General features: G+C 49.4%; 1 protein-coding gene across 3 annotated transcripts in view; it reads right to left on the reverse strand.

Annotated features, from left to right (window-relative positions):
• Nucleotides 1-18135, reverse strand: part of FAM53B (family with sequence similarity 53 member B) — a 121298-nt gene that overhangs the window by 86534 nt on the left and 16629 nt on the right. The window lies entirely within an intron of this gene.

Here is an 18135-nt window from a genome sequence, read left to right on the forward strand (position 1 = left end):
TCCTTGGAAGCACCATGCTTCCACAATGACACATTTACAACACTGGGGGCCTCGGTAGCTTTGTTCCTTTCCCCAGAATGAGTCAAACCTAGCCCCAGCCTGTGGAGGGGCTGCCCGCACCACTCTGAGCTCCAGCAGTGAAAGGACCCACCTCATATCACCATTCTGCACAGCCCATCAGCACCTCCTCCCTGGTCCACCATCATCTCCCACCAAGCAAATGCTGAAAGAGTGCAGCTTTCAGTTCGAGTTTGAAAAATCACACCTTACAAAGTAATTTCTCTGATCCTAATTCCCCACCCCACCCCTCTGTGGTTACACCTTCAACAGAAGTCACATGGATACAAGCAACCTGAAGATCACCATCAAAAAGTAAAAAATAATGATGGTAATAGTAATAAATAAATAAAAAGGCAGCTCCTGATCTGTAACGAAAAACAAACTGCTTGGTGCAGGAAAATGTTTTAGAATCTGCTGCTCTGTGTAAAAATTAATTGCACCCTGGTATTTACTTGCCGTCCAGATTGTAAATCATATTTTCCTGTTTACTTCGATTAGACTTTACAGTGGGTGTTACTGAAATTGCTCAATTACGGGCCAGCTGGCAAGCACAGGAAAATTACCTTCTACTGTTCTTCGAAAACAAGGTTCATCCAAAGTGCAAAAGCAGGGAAGGGGAGGAGGATCAATACATTCTCAAAGGACTGACTGTTGGGGCAGCGAGGCCCACTGGAGGCTGAGGCTCCTGGTCACACTGGGAGACCCGATGCGCAGTTTCTAGACCACATCAATCTAGAAGTGACACGTTCCCACCAAGTGTGATCTGCTCAAGGAAAGAATTTCAGACCACTCCTCCGATAGCCATAGTTCTGGCCAGATAGCCGAGCCATAAATGCCCGCCAGCCCCCTGGACGCTTGGCTTGGGAGCGGAAGTAGGGCCAGAGCCTGTGCCAGGCAGGAGAGCGCCCGGAGGGGTGCTGGTGGACTCTCCCTTCAAAGGGACCCTTTGTGCCACCTCAGTGGCAGAAGCGAGGCTTGATGGCAGCCGTCTTCTTTCTGGGTGCAACCTCAATCCAGTTCTGGGGCAGCCAGCCACTGGCCCAAGGCCTGGGGGGTGACCCGCCCACCCTCCTATTCCTTCTTCCCTAAAGAGGCAGGAGGGTTTGGTGGACACAAGCCCAGGTCCTGAGTCAAACACACATAGGTTGGAATCCCAGCTCTTGAAATGTATTGTACAAGTGATCTTTGCCAAGTTACCTACTCTCTGAGCCTCAGTTTCCCTCCCCACAAAATAGGGACAACAGAGGCTGGCCCTGTGGCCGAGTGGTTAAGTTCGCGCGCTCCGCTGCAGGCGGCCCAGTGTTTCGTTGGTTCGAATCCTGGGCGTGGACATGGAACTGCTCATCAAACCACGCTGAGGTGGCGTCCCACACGCCACAACTCGAAGGACCCACAACGAAGAATATACAACTATGTACTGGGGGGTTTTGGGGAGAAAAAGGAAAAAAATAAAATCTTTAAAAAAAAAAAAATAGGGACAACAGGGTCTGCCTCAGAAGATTAGTGTATCATATGAAAACTGAGTTCAAGCCCTTTGTTCGGCAGGAAGCTCTGGTTCATTTGAGGAAGTGCTCAATAAACAGCAGCTACTGTTACTAGTTTCATGGGGCAGCCTGTAGGCCCTGATCCTTCCTCAGCAATGGACACCCAAGCATCTGTCCTCTCAAATTTTTTAAAAGGGAAATCCCATCACATTTTTTAAACCTAAATTCCATCAAGAGGGGACTGGCTATATTACAGCCGATCCCTCTGGTGAAACAGTAGGTGGCCAGTAAAGACAATGCTGTGGAAATCTATTGCCATGGAAACATATTAGCCCATCAGGATGCAGCCAATACACAGCAAAAATGAAGCCGGACTGAGGCAGTGGTGCAGGCATTCAGTCTCTCGAAGCTCCATCCTCACCGCAGCCCCTCAAGAGAATAGGGCTCACAGAGGCAGCAGCGGGGTGAATACCGTAGCACCATAAGCTGGGAACTGAGTGGTCAGCAAACAGGGCAGGCGCTGAAAGGAGAAGGTAGGTCGGGTCATGGAAAGATAGCACTGTGAATGCAGGTGCTACATCTACCGAGGGCAGACAGGAGGGGGCACCGGAGCTGAGTCATAAACAGACCACTTTGCAACAGAGGCCAACCCCCCAGCGCTGCCTGTAAGAGCCCAGGAGTGGGGACAACCTAGTGCCATCAACAGGGAGCTGGTTACACAAGTCAGCATCGCTATGTAAAGGAATACCATGTTGCTGCACCACCATTTTAACGAGGCCACTCTACTGGTACAGATGTGAACTGTTCTGCAAGACACACTGCACAGGGACAACAGCAAGATTAGGAGGGCAGCACAGTCCCATCACCACTGCTGCCTCGAGCCAGGGACTGTGGTTCTGGAGCAGGAGCAGGCACCCTGATTGTACAGCCTCACATGCTGTTTGAGTATTTCGTCCAGCGCATTTGGTACTTTTTTGGTTAAAAAGAAAACAGGCAAATTTCAACAGGAGGCAAAGAGGCAGGGGGGCAGAGGGAAGAGTGGGAGCAAAGCACAGGGAGCTGCCGCATACATGATGTGGGGACGGTGAGCACACGGGTGGCTGGTGTACAGGGTACACGGAGAGGGGGCAGCAGGACAAGGGGCTGGAAAGACACATTCAAACCAGACCGAGGGCTCTGAATGCCAGACTGAATACAGACTTTGTCACGCGGCCACAGGGGCTCCCCAACAGACTGGAGTTGGTGCCTATGATCTGTTCAGAGTGACTTTTTCTGAACCCTTTGCACACCTAACATAGTCCCCCAATTACAGTAAGAGCTTGATACACATTTCTGGAATTAGGCTAAATCGTAGTAACATCTGAAATGATGCGGGGACATTCTCAGACCTTGTGAGGTGAATCCAGACCAGCAGGGCCTGGCACAATCTGGAATTCCCTGGGATTCCTTTGATCCGTGGCATGGGCCTGGCCAAGTTCACTGGGGAATGCCGGTACCCATCCAGAGACTTAGAGCTCAGTCTGAGAACAGGGCAGGGGCTTCTCAGCTGGGGGTTCAGCCTGTGAAGGGACAACTGGGTGCACAGCTCTTCCCAAGGTAAAAAGGAGGTGCCCCAGAGCCCACGGTGGCAAGGTGATGGGCTCCTGAGGCCACCTCTGGGGCAGAGACCCTGCTCTGGCCTGCTAGGTTTTTTCTCAGCCCATATTAAAAACAGCTTCTACCTACTGAGCAGCCGCCAAGCATCAGATGCTTTATCCATATTAGCTACACAACAGGATCCCCCATCCCCATTTTACAGATAAAGCAACCAGCCCAGGGTACACAGGGTGAGCTAATATTTGACCCCACAGAGACCAGCTCCCAGGCATATGCTCCCCACCAGAGCCCACCTGCAGCATGGCCCCCACCCCTCACCTGCCTCTCCATCCTAAACGCAGACTTCAAAAGCCCACTCAAGCAACTACCATACGACCCAGCAATTGTACTCCTTGACCTTCATCCCCCAAAAATGCAAACTTATGTTCACACAAAAACCGGCATATCAATTTCATAACAGCTTTATTCATAATAGTCAAAACTAGGAAACACCCAGATATCCTTCAGTGGGTGAATGGTCAAACAAACCATACTACAGTCACACTATGGAATACTACACAGCATTGAAAAGGAACAAACTATTGATACCTACAACTTGGATGAATCTCCAGACAATTACACTGAGTGAAAAAACCAACCCCCAAAGTTTAATTATTGCATGATTCCATTACATAACATTCTTGAAATGATAAAATTATAGAAATGAAGAACAGATTCGCGGTGGCCAGGGGTTTGAGATAGGGTTTAGGACGGGGGTCTGGGAGAAAGAGGGAGGTGGGTGTGGTTACAAAAAGGCAACAGAAGGGATCCCTGCGGTGATGGAAATGCTCTGTATCTTGACTGCGTCAGTGTTAGTCTTCTGCTTATGATATGCCACTACAGTACCACAGTAAAGGGGACACAGGATTTCTATCATTTCCTACCTCTACATGTGAGTTTATAAAGATCTCAACACCTAAAATTTAAATTTAAAAAGCTCAATCTATGCATTTGTCAAAACTCATAGAACTAAACACCAAAAGAGTGAATTGTACCATATGTAAATACAAAAACTGTAAAAAAAAAGCAGCCCACGTGGCTGCAGTTGCTATACCAAGGAGACCACACACAAGGTGGGGCGAGGACACTTGCTGTGGGATTAGGCAGCCCTGGCTTTCACCTGGAGGTAGTCATTTGACTTCAGTTTCTTCATCTTTAAAATGCAAGTGATACCTTTGCTCTGTGGGCTGCTGGAAGACTTAGATAAGAAAATGTGTATGAAAGAGCACAGTACAGAGGTGGCCCCAGAAGTCGGTGCTCATTCTCCTTTGCACAAGTAGCCACTGTGGCCAGCACTTCCGTCAACTTCATCGCAGCACGTCTTCTGCAGTCTCCTTGACCTGTCTTTAAATCTTATATTGTCACTTCCCTGTCCCGTCATTTACCTCCCACCTCTTCACTGAGACTCCCTGCACAGTGCTCACGGTACACAGAGGGCCTCCTGCCCCGCCTCCACACGCATCTGGGGTGTCTGCTGTTTGCAGGAGGCGGGCTTGTGAAGGTCTCCCCTCGGCAGGTGCCCAGCCTATTCAGGGGGACATGCGCTCTCTGGCTCCGACTCCAGGAGCCTCTACTCAGTGATTCATCTTCCCCAGGATTTCCACTGAAAGAGCAAACGGCAAAGACAGACTTTCCACTGACCCGTGACCCCACTTCCCTGATCACCCTCATGTTCCCTGGGTGCAAATGTGGTGACAATGGGCCCTGCCCACCCCTAAGTCCTTACCCCAAGGGTGTGTCTGCCCAAGGACAGTCCTGAGCCCCCAGCACTGTGCCCAGAGAAAGGCCTTAGAGTGAGAGGGTACATAGAGATGGTCAGCGGGCACCATGTGACACTGTCCACAGTCAACAAGAGGCCCCAGATCCAGCACCATGGCACCCCAGCCCCAGAAACTCCTCTGCCCCAACAGGCTCACACATCGCGTCAGTGTCAGTCTTCTGCTTATGATATTCTACTACAGTACCTCTCTGCCTCCACCTCCCTCCTCCCTGAGCACCAACCAGCGGCTGGGCTCCTCTCATTTAATCTCTCACATTCCTGTGAACAGGCATTGCTGTTAGTAGTATTCTCATTTCTCAGATGAGAAGACTGAGGCTTCAAGAAAATAAATCAAGTATTTGGCCGAGATCCTACAGCTAGCAGGGATGAGGGCAAGATCTGAATCCAGGTCTGCCTCCTCAGGCCACTCGCTCTCTGACACCACAGGGACAGGGGACAGCTCTGCTCTCTCACACAAGTCCTTCCTCACATGAAACCCTCTTGCGTTTGCTCTGCAGTCTTCAATGAGCCTTCATGTTTGCAGCCGTTGAACCCAGCTGTCTGATATCACTGTGGTCGGAGACATTTGGCTTCTGGCAAATAGGAAAGCTGCAAATAGGAAATCCTAAACGCATTTATATATGGAAAAAAAGTTATGTAAACTCTAAAATTTTATACAGCTTTTAAGACGATGAAAGGAGTTTACCAAATGCTTTGGTAATGCATTTTGAAGGGCTATCTCTTAAAAAGAAAGTGACCACTCGGCTGGAAATCACCAAGACAATTAATAATAATTTTCCTTCTTTCAGGATCTTTCCCCTGTGTTTACTACTTGCACTAGTTAGTTTTACAGCAGAAGAATACCTCACCGCCCTAAACACAGGACTCAGAGAAAAGCCTACCCATGACCTTGGCACTGACAGAGATTTTCCTGACGGCCCAAGCAAGACATTCCCCTCAGAGCTTCCATTTCCCCCTCCTATTAAGCAAAGGAAATGGGAGGAAAACAGCGATTCTACAAGGTCTTCAGGAAGGCCGCATGCACTTTTAAACCTTCATAACTTTAGTTGTTGATGTGACAAAAGCTATCTGTAGACAGGATCTAGAAGCAAATTTATGAACATTTGGGGAAGCACATTTCTCAGTGGGTCATGCTGCCTTCTGCCAGACCCTGTGACAAACGAATAGAAAGGTTGAGAGGGGAGCTGAATCCTGTGGTCGGCAGGCAAGGTTCCTGTCTGCCAAGAGAAGGGAATTTAATCTGTCTGGGGATGCCTTTTGCTTGCTGTTTTTATAACTAAATCATCTGAGTTTAAGGGATAAAAGTTAAAAGCTGCCTAGGAACTTTATCGAAAGCCCATACTTTCCCAGACCGAGCCGATATTAGAAAGAGTCTGGAGTTTCAATAAGAAAACGTGTCCGGGAATGTGCGTTTCCCAGACTGCAGTGGAACATTTAAACTAACTCCCTCAGCCTAGGTTCCCAGGTCTTCAGGTCCTACTGCAAGATAAGTGACAAAAGACAGCTATCCTTTCACCACCTTTAGTACACAGACAGAAAAACAGAGACAAAATCTCTTTAGTTAGTACTTTTAACACCAAGGACATGCGCAATACCAAACAGTACTGATTTAAGGAAACTCCACAATACAGGCAGATTCCAGAGAAAAATAAATTTTTCTTTATCATTTTCCTAGTATCTTTTTGGTCTGTATATGCAGAAACAACAGGTGACACACTGTCTACCTTTCAACAGAGCATGAATAACATGAGTAGCCATAGCAACAGTGCCAGGCCCTCTGCTCACTGCATCCTCAGAGCATCCCTATGAGTGGGCACCATGGTCATCCCATTTTATGGAGGGACAAACTGAGGCCCAGACTCATGGTCACCCAGTTGTGAAGAGTAAAACAAGGACTCAAGCCACATCTGCTGAACCCCAAAGTCTTTGTCTTAAACACTAACCTTTCTTCTCCAGGATCCATAAATTTCATCATAATTATCCTGTTAAGTATGTGGTCTATCACTTAAACTGACCAAACGCTGAAGCATAGATGCTAGGTTCGCAATATGGCCCTTCTCTATATAGCTCATCCTGAGGCACCCCAGGCCAAACCTCAACTTTCTGAAACTTAATGTTGAAACACAGCACTAGGGGTCCCACTGCAGGAGGGGTGTGGGGAGGCAAGAGGGTGTCTTGGAGAGGGTGGGGATAGGACACAAAGTCTTTGCTTTCCATCCTTCACCATATGGATGGGCAGCTGTGCTGGGTGCCATGCAGAAGGTGAAGTGCCTCCCAGGAAAACCAGGGTGCTCCCAGACCTGGGGGAGTCGTGCTGCCTTCTTCCTACACCAGCCAGAATCTGTGTCCATCTGCCCCCATCTCCCTGGGCCTCTGCCTCCTGCTGCCCCTCCACTACAGCCCACCCTGCCCTTCTCTCCAAGTCCATTCCAAGCTGCTTGTGGGGAGCCGTCCCCTCCACATGTGCAGTCTGGGTGCAGAACTGCCTCAGCCACCCTCTGGTCTCAGCGGAGAGCCTGCCACGGCAGGAACCTGCTTCACGTCCATCTGCTGAATCAGTAACAAAATTGGGGAAGAACGCTGGACTCCGAGTCCAGAAGCTACACTTCAGTCCAAGCTCAGTCCCAGATGAGCCGTGGGACCCTGGGAAATTATATAACTTTGCCTGTAAAGTGGGAGCACCTTACGGAACATCCCTAGAGGTACTGACATCCTTACATGAGCAGAATTCCCAGCAGAGAGTAGGCCCTTGTTAAATGCCTATGAACTGGCTAACAAAGACCACACCTTCACAGCTACAGCATGGACTGCTGGGGGCAGGCAACATGCCTGTGAATCCTCCAAGAACTTCACTCCAGGGATGTGGCTGCTGGACATTCAAATCCATTGCTGAATCTCATGCTCACTTGGGTTCCCATTTCCATGTGACAGGTGAGGAAACTAGGCTCAGAGAGGCAGAGTGACCTGACTAAAGCCACAGAACTGGCATGTGGCTGCATCAGACTCTCAGAGGAACAAGGATTCTTTCTGGCTGAAAGAATAAAGCACGTACTGTCCTTAGAGAGGGCGTGCTCACTCCATCCCTTGCCCCTCACCCCAGGGTAAAGTGTGCCCTTGGAGGCGTTCTCCTCGGTAACTGGACGAATATACATTTCCTGGCCTAGTCCTTCAGGTAATCAAAGGTCACCAAAGGCCCACATTTGGGGAGGGACTGGCAGTCATATTACCTGACTAGAAAGGGACCCACCCTGTGTCCTTGGCTGAACAAAATGGCCCAGGCTCCCTTATGAGACTGTCTTACTGGAGGGGAAGAAAACAAAACAGTAAAATGAGCTGCTGAACCAAAACGGGACTCTGTTCTCTGGGACTTTACACAGTCACTCCCACAGCGTCGTAGGGATTTTCTGTTTTTTTAAGCAAATAACATTTTGAGAGGAGGGGGAGGAATGACATTATTCAGGGACATGAAAGTGTTGAGACCCAGAGCCAAAACAAATCTGAACATGGGAACGAGACAGCCCGTGTTGTTTCTTGAAACTGAAGCCAACTGCATGCATGACTTGTCAAGAGCTCATTTATCAATGAGAAATAACTGACAGATGAGTTTCCTATAAGCACTCCCGTAATTCTCGCTACCGTTCATGCCATTTTAACCCACTAAACACTAGGAAAGAAGAGTGTGCTATGGACTAGAATTTGCTGAGCAAACTCAAAAGGAAGGAAATGAAGGACAGGGGTAGGGAGGGGAGGAGAAGCAGTACTTACTGAGTGAGCACAGAGCCAGACACTGCCGTCCCCTCCAAACCAGGGTGAGGACAGAGGGCGATGAGACACAGCAAGGGCCCCAAAGATAATCGACTGAAGTGTTAAGCCAATTACCCTAAGATGACCATGACCTGGTCTTCAGACCTCTTTACAAGTACAATGAATTTAATCAAACAAAAAAGATGGGAGGTGACAAAAAAAAAATTAAACAAAAACAAAAATGGAGAAGCCCAAACAAGAGGCAGTGTGGTCTGTGTAAAGACAAGAGGACTCACGAAACATGGGTTCTGGCCCTGGCTCTGGCACTGAGCAGCTCTGCCCCATTTGCCAAGTCACTTCCCTCTCTGGGCCTCAGTTCCCTCACCTGTCAAATGGCAGGCTGGACCAGACAAGCTCTGTGTCTGACTAGTGAGCCATCTAAATGCAACATTATACCAGCTGTGTGGTTTAGCTGGGTCACTCTGCCTCTCTGAGTCTCAGTTTCCTCATCTGTCACATGCAAATGGTTCAGAACCCGAGTGAGCAGGAGACTCAATAACAGATTTGAGGGTGCTGTGTGAGTCGTGAGAAAGGATAAGAGCTGATGACACATGTCCTGGAGCAACTGCTCTGGTGAACTGTGTGTAGGTTAGCCTTCCTAGTCCTGCTCAAACCTGACCTGCAGTGTTCAAGGTCCCAAGAAACTGGACAACTGCAAAGGCTAAATCCTTACTTGCTGCCATCAAGAGCCTCAATTATGACCTTCCATACAGCCGAGTGGGGAGCCAGAGGCCACATTCTGATCTCTTTGCAGTCTCTCGGGAGCAGGTAACACCTGGGTGCGAGGGTGGGGGAAGTGGGGTTGCAGAACCAGCCCTGCTCTCTACGGTGGGCATGGGGGTATTTGCACAAGTGCATTTTCCAAGCTCAGTCCTTAAGCACACAGGCACCTTGGTGTCTTTGAGCGACAATCACAACATTCTGAATTATGGAGCTTCTTGGAGAACCAGGAAGTTAGTCACTCACCAGTTGTCACACCTTCATCTCCCACCTCCCGCAACAAGAATATCCTCTTCCTTTCCAAAATGTTTATGGACTTCTAGGGTCCACAGACAGCTATATTCTCTCCCTCCTGAAAGACACTCCCCACCCACAGTCCAGGCTACACGCATAGCTTTCCTACCAGTGTGGCTCCAGAAGCTCTGAGGGCAGGGAGGGGCATTCCTGTTCTGGTCCTGGCTGCACAGAGGGAACGTAATCTCTCAACAGCTGGCACTTGGGACACAGCTGGGAGGGTAGCAATCTCTTTATCTCAGAGACCCGGGGGCTGGTACTCAAAACAGTATCACACTGGAACACTGGAGGTGACACAGGAGGGGACCAAGGAGCTCTTTAGAGACTTGGGGACATGAGCCACCAGGTTTCCACATCTGCCACCCACTCAGAGGTCACATCCTGACCACAGCTCACACACCAGGACTTCACCCTCCTGATCCGACCGAGTCATATCTAGCAAACTCTTTTACAGGGCCTGGTGTAGAAATTAATCAGAAGGGCTAACCAATCTACGTTAAGCCTTCCGCCCTCTCTGCCCTACCCCTTCACACCGCAGGCTCTACCACATGTTCAAGATCTGCCAAAACAAAACTCTTTAAAGGGACGCAGCTGCCTGACAGGTCTGTTGTGACAACACGTACACCTGAATCCACGGCACCTCGCAGGTCAAATCCCCAAAGCCATCTCTCTGGGACCTTCCAGGGCGTTCTAAAGGGCAGGACAAACTCTATTAAGAACACTGTGGTCGTCAGCTGCAGCACCATGGCAGGGGAGCCACTCTACGTAACAACAGCCATCTGTCTGCAGAAGGACCAAAACGGCAGCAGACTGTCAACTCTTTAGAGGGAGAAAGAGGCTCCTGTAAGAAGGGCTTCCCTGAGGTCCCAACTCAAAGCAAAGCCCAGGCATTTGGCTCTGAATTACTCAGAACTGGCCATGGAATGAAGATAAGGAGCTTGGGGGAGCAGCTGCTTCTTGGGCCTTGAGCTCCTTTTTTATTTTTTGGCAGGGCGTGGGGGCAGGAGAAGGGAGGGGCACCTCATTTGCAAACCCCTCTCCACTTCCTTCTAAGCACTCTGGATATGACACCCAGGGCCTCCTCGAGCTTACAGCAAAGACCTCAGGGGTTAAAGAGGAAATGACATGGCCAACCAGATTCACCCAGCTTAAAGGAAAGGTATCTTAGAAGCCCTGCTGAACTCTTCCAGACCTTTCCGTCAGTATCTTGATGGCTCTAAGTGGGACTCAAAGGGCCTTGAAAGAGTTAACCTCACTTCCCAAGGTGAGCCAACCATCTTCCTCATCAGAAGGCCCAGGCCCCAGAAGAAACAGAGATTCACTCCATTGGCCGTCCACAACATACCCCAAAGTGCCTGAAAAACTGCCAAACGTGCCAGCTGCTGGGTACTTGTTGTGTTATTGTCGCTGTCCCCCTGGTGGAGCCATCGGAACCGGGTTTTGGTGCAGGCCTGCCTTGCTCTCCGGAAGCTCACAGAGCCCGGTCTCAGAGCACCTCACAAAGCCAGCAGCAACCTGGCCTTCACCAGGCCGTGGAAGGGGCCTTGCCCTGGTCTGCAGCCTTGTCTGGAGGAGTTATCAAACATGCAAGAGCAGAAAGGCTACTCGTAAAGCGAGTAACTCTGGCTTTGTCAACCAGGCGTTAAGATGAGGGGAAGTGGGCAGAGATTATAAATGCTCCCAAAAATAACAATAAAGTTTTAAAAACAAGCTGTCAGACTGAGTAAGGGGACAGGCTCAGAATGGATGAAATGTAACAGGTAATGGTCAGAGGTCAGCATTTGGGCATCAAAACCAAGTTTCAGGTGCTCTGGATGAATAGTTAGCAGCAGGCTGTCACCCCTGAAAAGCTTAATGGGATGTGGGGGGTTGTATTCATTCATTCAACAAGCCCTCATCCAGTGGTCACTTTGCCTCAAGGATGACGGTAGGGTTGAAAACAGACATAGGTAAGCCACAGGCTTTCCTCCCAAGGAAGCGACAATTACTAACGACTGATGCATGAGTGAAATAAAATGTACTAAGAGGCAGAGTATGTTTTAAAAAACAAATAACATGATAACATAACTGGGCCTTCTAAAGTTCAGAAATTGGTGTCACAACCTTTGTGGGGTGAGCGCAAAGCCATGGTGGGGTCTCTTCCCTCCGCACTCTAGGAGGTTCTCTGCCTGGGCAGACTCTTGCTCACTTCAATTATTAATAAATCAAGAAAACATTTACTAGAGCGGAGCTGTTTGCGAAGCACAAAGCCGAGCATGCCCAGGAGTGGCATCCATGTCCACGAGGCCCCAGCAGGCAGGGCTGGCAATGCCAACACACAGTCTGCTTCTCAGCCCCCAGTCTGGTCTCGCCCCGCCGATGTGAGTGGTGGGAGGGTCAGAGCTGAGCACGGGTGCCTAAGAGGCAGTTTCTCTGAGCAATGCTGACTACACTCCTGGGTGAGCCACACTGTGTGAGCCCACAAACAGGAACAAATCAACCTCTAGAGAGATGAACCCAAAACATAACCTGGGCAAGTGTCTCTGTGCCATTCTACTGGCAACCTCTTACCGCTTTCCCCTTGAATTACATGAGCCTTGAATGCCAAATTAATCTGCCCTACAGTCAGTCCTGCTTGTGTGCAGAAAAATATGCCCCTTTGGCCCAGCCAAGACAGGAAGCAACCTAAGTGCCTCACACAGGGGACAGGATAAATAAATGCTGAGACATCCATGCAAAAGACAAGACGCAGCTTTTCAAAAGGCTGAGAGAGCTCAATATGTACTGACAGGAAACCACCTTCCAGCACAGTGTTAAATGAAAAAGCAAAGACCAGAACAGGGGGTAGAGTAAGCTCCCAGTTGCGGAAAACTAAATAAATAATTGTAATAACAATATAGAAGTCTCTGGAAGGATACAGAAGAAACTTCACATCAGTCGTCTTCGGGGAGGGGAAGTGGGTGGCTGGGAACGGAGGTGAGAGGAGACTCTTCAAGGAATACCACTTTGTATGTTTTGAATTTTGAACCACACGCAGTATGACCTAGGCAGAAATATAATTTTTGAATCCAAATTCTATATACCTGTATATGCTTGCACATGCATGAAATATCTTTGGGAAGATAAACAAGAAAATGGCAAGAGTTCCCCCAGAGAGGGAAGGAGATGCGTAGCTGAGGGACAAGAATAGGGGGAGGGTTACTTTTTACTGTTGAGTTTGTACCACGTGCATATACTGCCCATTCTTAAAAAATCAATTAAATACACACACAAATTGCTTGTAGTTCCCCAAATACCCCATGCTGTTCCATGTGTCCAGATCTTTGCTCACACCGGCTCCCCTGGCTAGAACTTGCTCCTTGCTTCCCCTGCTCCCCTCTGGGCCTCCAGCCAGGCTAACTGCCCTCATCTTTTACGCATCTTTTAGATTCAGCTCTGGAGTCACCTCCTCCAGGAAGGCCTCACCCACTCTGCAGAGCTTGAATCATAAGAGCATGAAATGAACTAGCAGTGTGTCTGTCTCCCCTACAGACTGGGGGCTTCTGGAGGGCATGAACCCAACCTTAGTCCCTAGTACCTGGCACAAACTGCCGCTCAGGAGATGTCTCCCAAACCAAAAAACACATTCGCCATGTTAAGTCAGGTCTTGTCTTTCCTGGTGCCAAAAGCTACTGAAAACTCTCTTGCTTGTGGGGTTTCCCACAGCTATCAAAATTCTGTTGTTATCACTAATCCGAAGCATCGCACCTCCTGGTCCACAGAGGGGCTGGGCTCGAAGCTGTCTGGGTTCCACAGCAGCAGAGCGCAGCAGAATCTGGGTCGGCACAAAATCCCTCTTATCTGATAATACTTGCACCTCCTCGGAAGCCTGCGAATGCTCATCACAGCCTCCGTGGGCGCGCAGTGGCAGATGGGCAGCCGGCAGCCCTTCTCCCACCCAATCCTAGCAGGCCCAGGGCCCTGCCCACAGGCTTTATTTTCCATGCTCTGCTCACAGGAGAAAGAGCCAGTGCAGTCAGGGCTAGCTGGGAGGCGGCACTTCCGGGGCAGCCCTGGGCTCTGCAGCACCCCCGGGGACCAGTTTGCCCTGGGAACAAGGAGGCCCAAGATCCTGGGAGCCTGCACGGTGTGCAAGGAGGGTCAAGGGGCAGGATTGTCCAAGAGAAGTCAAATGTGTATGTGACGTTGGGCTCCAAACAAAGGGTATTTCCTAGGTGACTTGACTTTAACAGGCAAATCCTATGCACACCCTGTGCTGTGTTTCTCTTTTGTCATTATTTCCTCATGGTATCAGAGTCCCGTCCCAAGTCCAACACACCCCAGGCTGGCTGTGCCAGGGACTGAGGGAGGAAGGCAGATGTACTCAACTAAATTCACACAAACCACCAAGTGTTCAAGTAGGTACACCACGAGGCAAAGTAAGTGCCAGAATATGATGAATGCTACAGGACAGAGGAGTGAGCTGTAATCCCAAGGCAGGAGGGGAAGATCTGGGGAGATGTCCCAGAGGAGGCGGCATAAGTCTTGGGCCTTAACGGACAGAAAGGAGTTTGACAGCCAGAGTCAGGGCGAGGGCATCCCAAGAGGAAGGCAGTAAGTGACGTGTCCGATACCCCAGCAAGCTGAGACGCTGGGAGTTGAAGGCCTCTTCCCAGCTTCTGGTGGAAGGAGCCCCACGCCGCCCAAATGGGCACTTGCCTGGCTGATGCCAGTGCCCCTCACATGGCCCAGGAGGGGGAGGGCTCTGCCACACAGGGCAGCCTCAGGCCACCACTCACCTCCCCTCTCCCTGCCTGGCCTCCACCCTGCTCTGCTCCTCTCTAGCTCTCAGGAGTTGCCCCACCTGCTCTCCCTTTTGCCGGTGAGACCACCAGGTGAATAAGCTGAGCTGTGAGGGGCACGGCTGGTGGTTTACTGAGCTGAACAAAGGCAGGTGAGCCAGGGGCTCCTAACAGAGGAACCCAAACCTCCCCCTTTCATAAAATGGCAGCACAAAGGTACAAAGCCGCAAAAGTTATTTCTCTCTCTCACTATACCCACAGCCCCTGCTCTGACCCACACAGCTAACCCAGAATGCCAAGAGACAATACGATAATTGTGCTCCCTCTTGGGAAGGAGGAGTGGCCTTGCACAGCCCTATATGAGAATGTCACAATCATCTCGGACTGCCGAGTTACAAGTATGTGACCAAGGCATGTGCTGAGCACGTGCTCACCACGTGTCTGCGTGGCTATGAAAGCACAAAAGCACAAGGGCCAACATGCTTCAGCTGCCAGGAACTGGCCTGGGGACGGCAGAGGACTGGGGCAACAAGAAAGGAGTCAGAAAAACACCACAGAAACGCTTCATTCAAAATCATGACTGCTTTATTGTCCCCTAGTTTTCAAGGAGTAGGAGTGCAAGGGGGACAATCCTTTACAAAACTGAAAGGAAAACTGCGAAGTGAGGCAAAAGTGGCGACTGCCATCACCTCCCAGCTATTTCACCATAAGCTAAAGACAGGAGATAAGTGTGATTTCAGAGTCACTCTGTATAACTGAAGCCACAGGCAGTCAACCACCAGTGACAACTCAGATCCATCCCACCGCTGGCTGACTCTCTATGGACTGAGCACATCCCTTCTCGGCGGGGCGTGTTTCCCCAGCTGTAACAAGGTCTCTTTCACCTCCAGAAGCCCAGGCTGGGCTCATATGTCATTGGGTAAGAGAAAGAAGGGATAAGACAGGGCCGTTGAATCTGGGCATCACTGGTGTCCCAGTTCCCATTACTACATGGGAACACTGATTTCAGGGCACCTGAGACAAAGGGCACCTCAGCCTGAGGACTGACACCTCAGAAATCTTGGGAAACATCCAGAGAGCATGAGCACCGTGAGGGGACACACAGTTGCCCAAGAGGGTGACTTCAGCTGAGGCAGGTTACCCGGCATCTCCATGACAATTGTTAGCTCAACCCACCTGGGGGCTTTCTTTGGTGAGAATGGGCAAAATAAACTTATCTGAGAAACCAAAGCTCAAAACTCAGAATCACCAATGTTGCCTCCTTTGGCATCCGGAGTCCAGATAAGGCGGGGACTGTGGGTGGTACGCTGTAAGAGACCTAAAGGTAGGCGATAAATGTTTCTCGAACTATTACAGAGAGAGTCTGAAGACAGTTTCTGTAAAAATGGTTGGTGTCTTAGTGTGCCCAGGCTGCTATAACAAAATACCACAGACTGGTGGCTCACAAACAACACACATTTATTCTCGCAGTTCTGGAGACGGGGAAGTCCAAGCTCATGGTGCCAGCAGATTCCGTGTCAGGTGAGAGGTCTCTTCATCAACGGTTATCTTCTCACTGTGTCCTCACATGGCAGAAGGGGCAAGGGCTCTCTCTGGGGTCTCTTTTATAAGGGCACTAATCCCATTCATGAAGGCTCCACCCTCATGACCTAGTCACCCAAAGGCCCCACCTCCAGATACCATCACCTTGCACATTAGGTTTCGACATACAGATTTGGGGGGGCACGCAAACATTCAGTCCATAGCAAATGGAAAACAAAACATCTTTGGGCATCTAGAGTCAAGTTTCCCGGAATATAAGATGTTAAATGTGTATACCTCTGCTCAGTGAGAAAGTAAAAAGGAACATCATGCTCACAAGTTGCCAAAGGCAGACATTCATGCAGTTGGGACCCGCACAGGCAGACCCACACCCTTGCTGGGGTAAACAGTGGAGTATTTGGCACCTGCTTCGACAAAGTGGTTTCAGTGCAGTGGCTCTCAAAGTGTGATCCTCGGACCAGCAGCAGCCTCACTTGGGAAACTGTTAGAAATATTAAGCTTCAGTCCCCACCCCCAACAGACTGAATCAGAAACTGTATGAGTGGGGTCCAGTAATCACTGCTTTAACAGGCCCTCCAGGTGATTCTGGTGCTCCCCAAAGTTTAGAAACCAACGTTTTAATGGATTCGGTAAGCAGAACTCTGGCAATTAGGAGGATAATTTTGCAGATGAAAAAACTGGGGTCCATCAAGGTTGAGTCTCTTGAAAAAATACATGAGGTCAGTAAACGGTGGGAGGCCTAGGCTCTGCCTCCAGCACCTCCTCTTGGCCAGGGACCTGGATATCTAGATAAAGAGGACCTAGTGCCTGTCCTTAAAGAGTTCTCAGCAGTTCCCAGAATGCACTCAAGAACACTGGCAGAGTCAGGGCCTCGGGCACCTTCTCAAGAGTCTCAGCCCAGCGGAATCAGGGATCGGACAAACTCCCCGGGGCAGAACGGACTGACCAGTGGAGAGGAGGAAGCCAACAGGATGGCACATCTCTGCTGCAGATCGGGGAAGGCAAGAAGGGCTTTCAGGCAATGCAATTCATGGCCCACGTTTCTCAAATTCAGCAAACAACCTGGAATGACACTAAGAGCCCAAAGATTGACCAAGTAGTGAAATGTGTGAGAATCAGAAGAAAAAAAATGTTTGCAGAATATTTGCCACAAGAGGAAGAAAAAATGAGGTTGAGTGAAAAAGGTAAACGAAAGGGGTGATGTTAAATATTTGGGGCAATATGAGAAGAAAAACAATTCCTAGAAAAATATAAATCGTCATTTGGAGAATCTTTTCTTTACTTCTACTTGCCTCACTAAGTCTCTATTGAAAGGAATAAGCTAGAAGACTCTGAGAAGTGTGTTCTCATTGACCCTAAGAAATTTTTCTCTTTCTACCACCAGCAGAAGTTATCTACTTGATACATGGCAGCTAGACTGCCTGTCAAGATAATTTAAAGATAAAAATCTTTGTTTCAAAATAAAATCCTGCAGCATTTGTTAAAATCATGGAGACACTTTTGCACTAAGAAGATTAAACTGGGTGAAGCACCTAAGTAACTTTAGGGGGGGCAATCTGGAGTGAACACCATCCTGGGCCGAGACAGGCTTCTGAGTTAAGGGACCCGCTTGCAGAGCTGAATTCCAGAGTGTCACTGATTATTGCAGGAGCAGGAGGTGAACACTCTGCTGACATGAATGGAGAGTTTCCCCTTCTCTTAGCACTGGCTTATCTCTGTCAGTTTACTTGCAGGTGGAACAACCTAGCAGGATTATGGAGGGAATGACCTTGAGTAGTGGGCATTTCCATGAGTAACTGCCATTCACCACTACTTGCCCTGTACCAAATACCTGGAGAGACAGAAAATCTGAATCTGTCTTCTGAACATCTTGTCCACTCCAGGGATCTCAAACTCAAATGCCTTCCAGAGCCAAGCAGGGAACATAAACGGGTGAAGAGCGCAGGGTGGGAACTGTGATGCCACGCAGAGAGCACGCCGCGTGGAGTGGAAAGCTACTTGGCTACAGCTGACATGATGCGGTTGTATGGGAAAGAGGAACTAGGATAATATTAAA

This window comes from Equus quagga, chromosome 2, assembly GCF_021613505.1.
Source record: "Equus quagga isolate Etosha38 chromosome 2, UCLA_HA_Equagga_1.0, whole genome shotgun sequence".
NCBI lineage: Eukaryota > Metazoa > Chordata > Mammalia > Perissodactyla > Equidae > Equus > Equus quagga.